Raw genomic sequence first — 8,129 nt, forward strand, 5'->3', positions numbered from 1 at the left:
ATCCTACCAAAGGCAATATATAGATTCAATGCCTTCCCCATCAAAATTTCAACACAATTCTTCAAAGACATCAAAAGAGCAACTCTCATATTCATCTGGAAAGGGAAAAAAAACCACAGAATAGTGAAAACAATTCTTAACAATAAAAGAAAGCCTGGGGTAATCACCCTTCCTGTCCTCAAGCTTTACTGCAGAGCAATAGTTATAAAAAAAAACAAAAAACAAAAACTTCATGGTACAGAGACAGACATATTGATCAATGGAATAGAATTGAAAACCCAGAAATGAACCACACACTCATTATCACTTGATTTTTGACAATGGCACCAAAAATATACAATGGAAAAAAAGAAAGCATCTTCAATAAATGGTGCTGGTCTAAATGACTGTCTGTAGGTAGAAGAATGAAAATAGACCCACATTTGTCATCTTGTACAAAGCTCAAATCCAAGTGGATTAAGGACCTCAACATAAAAGGTGGTCAACTGAATCTAATAGAAGAGAAATTGGGAAAGAGCCCTAAACTCATTGGCTCAAGGGGAAGTTTCCTAAAAAGAATTTCAATGGCATATGCTCTAAGATCAAATCTTAATAAATGGGACCTCATAAAACTGGAAAGTTTTGTAAGGCAAGGAACATAATTGATAAGACAAATAGTCAAACTACTGATTGGGAAAAAAGTCTTCCCTAACCCCACATCTGATAGAGGGCTAATATCCAAAATATATTAAGAACTCAACAAGTTAATCACTATAAAAGCAAACAACCCAATCAAAAAATGGGCATAGAACTAAACCGAGAATTCACAACTGAGGAATCTCTAATGATTGACAAACACCTAAAGAAATATTCAAAGTTATTAGTGATCAGAGTAATGCAATCAAAATGACCCTGAGATTCCACCTTACACCAGTCAAAATGGCTAAGATCAAAACCCTAGGTGACAACATATGTTGGAGAGGATGTATAGAAAGAGGAACACTGCTCTATTGCTGTTGGGATTGCAAACTGGTCCAACCACTCTGGAAATCAATCTGGAGGTTCCTCAGAATATTGAAAATAGATGCACTTGAACAACCAACTATACCACTCTTGGGAATACACCCAAAAGATGCCCCACCATGCCACAGGGACACATGTTCCACTGTGTTCATAGTGTCCATTTTTGTGATAGCCAGAATCTGGAAACAACCTAGATTTCACATGACAGAAGAGAGCATCTCTTATAATTACTACCACCTGTCAATAAAACACCAATGACCAATGAGCTGAGGCAGAAAATAGGCTGGGCACTGGCAGAAGAGAGAGGAATCTAGGAAGTAATGCAAGAATAAACGGAGAAGCTAGGAGAGATTCAAGAAGATTGAGCAAGGAGAAAGTCAACAGAAGACAGATATAATCCAGCAAGTAGATGAAGGGAGATGCATAGAAAGCAGCAGACATGGAACAAAGGAAAGGCAGCAAAACAAATGATAGACAAAGAATAGTTTAAATAGGTTAAATAAGTTATGAGCTAGTCAGAGAATGAACCAAAGCATATGGCAGAGGCATTTAATAATAATAATAATTAGTCTTGGCAACCTGGCTCTTGGGAACTAAATACCTGGGAGGAAAAACATTTAAAAGTTATTTTAACAATTAGCCAAACTGAAATTTTAGAGCTTGAGATTTCATTCTCTTGATAAATATGAACTAGTTTTCATTCAATGGACTTGTACTGTTATGTGACATTCCTGCCTCCACTGCTGTAACACTAATATCACTGAAGAGATGGAGTAACCTGGGGAATATATACATTAGTATTTGTTATTAATAGAAACATATTTATTATGTCTATTTGGCTTTATTATATAGATATACCTATATAAATAGATAAATTAAGGTGAGGAATAGTCCATTCTCACTGTTATTATATAGAGATCCAGTTCTGCAGCTACCACACTGGAAGAGAGTAATGTATTGTCTAGAATTAAAGAGATACAAGGACACTATTGTTTTATCCTACAAAATTAAATAATGTTATAATCTTAAAATAGTATCATAATCTCAAGAACTATACATGAAGTAAATATATGAAAAGATCTTTAGTCTTTCAACATAAAGTAATAAAAGAGTAAGAAAGTATGCATATATGATCTAATTTAAATATCACAAAATATATCCTTGTATTAGAACATTATATTATGCCATTTTGATATGTAATTTATCCTTTAATATATCAGTTAATAGATTAATTTTGATTAAGATAATAGTTTATTCTATTCACATGTGTAGTTTTTTTATGCTAAAATTAAATCTTTTTCTTTAATTATAATGAGAGGACAAGTTTGAAATTATTTAAATAGAGCTTTAAGGTCTTCAGAATCAAGAGGCATCAGCTAGATAGTAGAAGCATATATTTCACAGATTGACATAGTAGGTATGAAAACAGATGATTGAGAAAAATCAATCTTAATACCAGAACTGCCAAATCTCAACTTCTACAAGTTTACATTAACTTAAACTTCAGTATTTTAACCTTCATGTCTGGCTATTTCCTTCCTGAGATTAGAAAAAAGACCCAGCTATCTAGAAATATAACTTATTTATGTGATTAGCCACACCTGCACTGGAAATATTGCCCTTCATTTAGTTCCTCAGCCAAGCTGCTTAACCTCTTTAAACTTTTGTCCTTATCTGTAAAATATGGTATTTATAGCACAAACCTCAAGAGGCTGTGGAAGAAATTTAGCAAGAATATATTGTGCATATTAAGTGTTCACTAAACATTGGCCACTACTACTAAGGGGGTCAAAGCAAGCCCACAAAGCTTAAAAGCTTGTGGTTTATCAGAATCTCCAAGTCGAGTGAAATTATTACCACTCCTTTCTCTGTGGACTTGCCGGCCTGGACCTGGAATCACCTCACTTATAAATAGAGCAAAAAATGGGAAGCATGCTAAAATATCTTACTCAGGGATAATTGTGGAAGAAAATGTAAGCCAATGCATTAAATGTAATTTGTAAGTTTTAGAATTGCTAAAGCATGTCATGTAATTTCATTTCTGGTTTTACTGCAGGAATTCATCAGTATGATTTAGACAAAAGTAATAGAACTTGTGACTGGCCAATTTATGTTCTTTTTTTTTTTTAATCTAAAACCATGTGGTTATCATCTCATGTACTGGTCATGCTGAACTTATATGCTGAGTTTCAACAATAGATCAGTATTGAGTAGATAGTGGCCTTGATTGAACTTATTTCACAAATAGATCTAATAAATAAATATTAATCAAAATAAATATTTTGAAGATTATATAATGAATCATAATTACCTATAGTATGCAATTTGAAAAGTATCTATATATCACCACAGCACAAAAACATCACTAAGGACAGAATATAAACATAAGCATAAAAACATCACTAAGCACTAGAATAAATTCATAATCATTCTCTCATTTATCAAATGAAGTAACCACTGATCACTCTGGATCACTATAGAACACTTGAGTAACTTCTCAAATTTTTCAAAACAGAAACCACAATGAATATAATTTTTATGCTTTGTTTACATTTTTTATTTTTTATAATTAATTTTTATTGAATATTTTATGTATTTACATTTCAAATGTTATCCCATTTCTGTTTTCCCTTCCAGAAGCCTTCCTCCCATCCCCCTCCTATTAATTTCTAAATACAATCACATGATTTTTTTCCAATAGAATATCTACAGCTTCTATTTCATTTGCATTAAATTTTATAAATAAATTATACTTTTAATATTTAATATCTTAGCATGCAATTTTTCTCTTGTGACTTTTATTTTTCTATCTTCAATTTTTCATTTTTCTTTTTTATTAGAAATTTTCTTCATTTACATTTCAAATGCTATCTATCACCGTTCCTAGTTCCTCTCTGGAATATCCCCTAAATCCTTCCCCCCTCCCTCTGCTCTTCAACCCACCCACTCCTGCTTCCTGGCCCTGGCATTCCCCTATACTGGGGCATATAATTTTCATAAAACTCTCACAGTAATTTATAAGGGTATGTTTCTATGGTAATTTTAAATAATGTCAAACTGGCAGTTGAGATTAACATAGGTCTCTTGCCATTATTTATAGGATTGTGGTCTCCACCCAAAGTCCATGAAAGCCAGGCCGTATGAGCCTTGACAGACAGTTGGTCATTTCCTATGCCATTAAAAATGTATTTATAAATTCAATTTAAGTAAGATACTCCAGAGAAACAGGGCCAGAAAAATGTTGTAAAGATGTAAGCATACAATTGTGTATATGCCACATACAATAGAATCATGGTAAATGTTTTATGGCATAGGTGCACATGTACAAATATATGATTTAGTATTGACTCATGAATTAAAAGTTCCTGAAGTGAGCCAATATTAGCTTTGTGGAAGATAGAGACTCTGGAAAAGTCAATGACATCGTCAAAGAAATGAGAGTTGAAGAATTGATAATCTAGACAACATTATGTTTCTGAAAGTCTACAGAAAACAGAAAGGAAAAAAAAAAGTTAGATATACAACGTGTGCAGATAGACAGAGAACCTAATCAGGATGTATTGTACTTTTGTGTTACAGTAGACTTTGGAGGAATTCATGAGGAATTCCTGGAAAGGGACACTGGAAAGGGACATCAGCTTCACTCACTTCTCCAATTTAGAGGATTAGACAATCTGGAAAATTCGTTATCACAGTCACAGCAAAAATAGCACTTATCTATCTATCTGTGTAAACCACAGTTCCATCAAGTGTACAGCCCTTTATATATAATAGTTAAAAATGTAGTAAAACACAATGAATTCAGCTTAGTGTAATACAAATTCTTGGTGTAACTATACTAATTTCATCGAAATGATTATTTCAATTCTATATACAAGTACTATATAAACAACAAATTACCTGTGATTCACAAATTATTTGCAAATATAATTCTGATTCCCAGATATTACTTAGGATACTATGCTGCTCATAGCTGACCTGTTTCTGTTCCTGTTTTCACTGTATTATAATCCTTTGTCCTTTTCCCTTTTTGACTGATATTCTTAAACAGGGTGTTTGTGGTAGAATCTCACAACTAATTAATTAGTAATTATTTCTCAATTTTATTTGTTGTTCATTTTATTCCAATTGTAATTTAGATCTCAATTGGCTTTAATAGGAAATTCTGTCTAGTATTGGTGTGTGTGTGTGTGTGTGTGTGTGTGTGTGTGTGTGTGTATTCCTCTCACTATATAGCTATCAATGTTGGACCTATTTTTGTCTTATGAAGTGTTTACCTAAATGTAGCCAAAGGTGTTAGATACTGAGAAAAGGCTATACTTAATTAGTGAGGGGAAAAAAAAAACCTTAGTCATTGTGTACTGTATAAAAGCACTACAGCAGGCAACATAAACCCCATTGTTGAGCTTTTATGACACCAGTATTTAAATTTGCAATAGTTGTTCTGGCAATTTCAATATATTTTCTGCTACATTAGAGGTGGCAAACACTAATTCAGATGTTCTATGGAATATGTGCATGTTGATAGATACATCAGCATTAAGTGACTCTTAAGACTGTTTTAGAAATAAATGGTAGGCAGAAAAGTCTTAATCTCTCCCAAAAAGAGGGGTTAGAAAACCAATTTCCCCAAGATGTATAGCTTTTTATTCCTAATGTATTCATTATATTCCAATATTACAACTGTGTAAATGCACAAATCAGTAGAACTCACCAAGAAAATAAATAACAGCTTTTATTAAAAAAAATTGTGTTGGGCAACTCTTACAATGAAAATGTATAGAGGAAAATTTAATGAGTGTAAATAGAAAACGGTGATTTATTTTCTGACAAATTACTTTAGCATAAACATTATTGACTTTTGTCTTTTAAACTTGTGCCATATAGCACAGAGAGTGTCATTTTCTACAGCAGAATTAGGTATCTCATGTACAAGGATCATTTAAACATCATTTTTAACAAATTAAAAGTTTTAACCATGAGAAATTGTTCTTTTCTAAAACCTGGTTGATGAATAATACCATTATTTTAGAAGTAATGATATTAATTGAGGTTAAATCAGAAACAGAAATTAATTTATATGGGTGAACCTTACTTTAACCACTGTTCATATAATTTAATAGTATGCACCAGGCCTCCCCATTTGGGCAGGAAAAAAGAACACATCAACTCTTACTTTCTATATTCAGAATTTTCACACCGAGTCTATAACAGTGTTCTATTTTTAATTTTATCCAAGAGTTTGTATGACTAGAAAATAATAAGGCAAGCTATCTGATGATTAGAATAAATATGATCAGTGTTACTATAAGCTCCAGCTGAAGCAAGTTTCCATTCTTTGATTATGCTGGTTTGATTTTTGTCAATCCAACATGAACAACAGTCACCAAGGTAGAGGAGCCCTCAGTTGATAAAATGCCTTCATCACATTTTACTATAGGAGTGTACAAGCTCCTGGCATACTGTGGAAGTATCAACCCCGGGCATATTGTTCTGGATGATTTATAAAAGCAGGCCAAGTAATCCATAAAGATCAAGCACTGAGTAGCAACTTTCTATGGCTTTTGCATCAGCTTCTGCCACTAGGTTTCTTCCTTGAGCTCCTACCTTGACTTACCTCTGTGTCAGACTGTCATCTAGAATGTGTAGTATAGATTAACCCATCTCTCCATTAGTTATTTTAGTCATGGTGTTTGTCACAGCAACAAAAGGCAAACTAAGAAAATGTTAAATAATTTTCCCTAAGATTTCTTTTTTATTCTGGTATCAACGCCATACAAACACATTTAACAATGTATATTGCGCATGAAGATTTTTATCATGAAGCATGATGCCTTCTATGAGTATTGAAGCCAGCAGTTCACACTCCAAACTAATAACAATGTGTATTATAGAAAACCAGTTGCATGGATCAAAGGCATTGTCCCTAAGAAGGATTTCATTATATCTATGGAAAGCTGATGCCTGTTTTCAAGATAATTATGAATTATTGATAGGTGCATTCATGCAATTTTCTTATGGAATATTAATTATTGAGAGTTCTTAATTAAATCTACAAAATACCTTTTTTCTAATACCCAAATTATATGCAATCAAATAACAGGAGGCTAAAGGTTAGTCAGGGTCACACATGATCAAATGCAGTGTTGATTAATAAAGAAATCATTATTTAATAATTAATTGAAACTCATTTCCTCAGTGTACCTGCAATGTTGTTCTCTATGGGTCCAATTACAAATGTTCATAGCATTCTCTGACTATACTGGTAACCACCATACTATTCTATTCTTGACAATCTAGACCTTTTCATGATCCAGATTTAAATACGGTGATGCGGTGATTTGTTTGATGGCTCATCTAAACAAGTTTATTAATCATTTCAGTGCCTGACATTACTACTTGCTGATGAGAAATGGGATGAAGTCTGCAGAAACTATCAGACAATAGAACAAAATAATCAAGAATCCAGTCAATTAGTCAATGTTACACAAAGGGAGCATTACAGGCCAAGCCCACTCCTGCCTCGATAATCATACTCATAACCCTGTACAGTAGGACTTGTTGGATTCTCATGATCTAAAGAAGTAACCCCGAAAACCTGGCTGAAGGTCACCATTGGCCCTGTCAGGAATACTCCAAGTTTAGAGAAGGGTCTTAGGGAAAGCCTCAGTAGATCTGATCTTTGACATCAAGTTTATTGGTATCTTGCAAATAAGTTACAGAATGAATGGAAAATTTTAACTTTGTACTTGTCTTAGGATCCTGGAAACATTCATCTACTCATTTAACTAATTTGTGTTTTCAATAACAAATGTATGGTTCTAGACCATGACTAGTTCTTTTCCCATAGAGGAACAGTTTTTGAGGTACAAATTAAAAGAAGAGTATGTTGATTGTCATGAAAATATTGAGAAAGCCAAACTTGACTTTGCTGGAGGAAGGATGATCTAGCCTTGGTCCTTTGAAAAGGTGACTCTAGCTAGTGAAGAAGTATTAAAAAAGTATAGCAAAGTAAAAACAAAATNNNAGGCTTTTGGGCCCAGGCTTGGGAGTGTAGCCTTTGTGGCTTAGTGCTCCAGGTACTGGTCATAAAACAGATAGCGACATTCCTCCACCTACCCGCTTCC

The sequence above is a fragment of the Mus caroli genome, chromosome 4, assembly GCF_900094665.2.
Source record: "Mus caroli chromosome 4, CAROLI_EIJ_v1.1, whole genome shotgun sequence".
Taxonomy (NCBI): domain Eukaryota; kingdom Metazoa; phylum Chordata; class Mammalia; order Rodentia; family Muridae; genus Mus; species Mus caroli.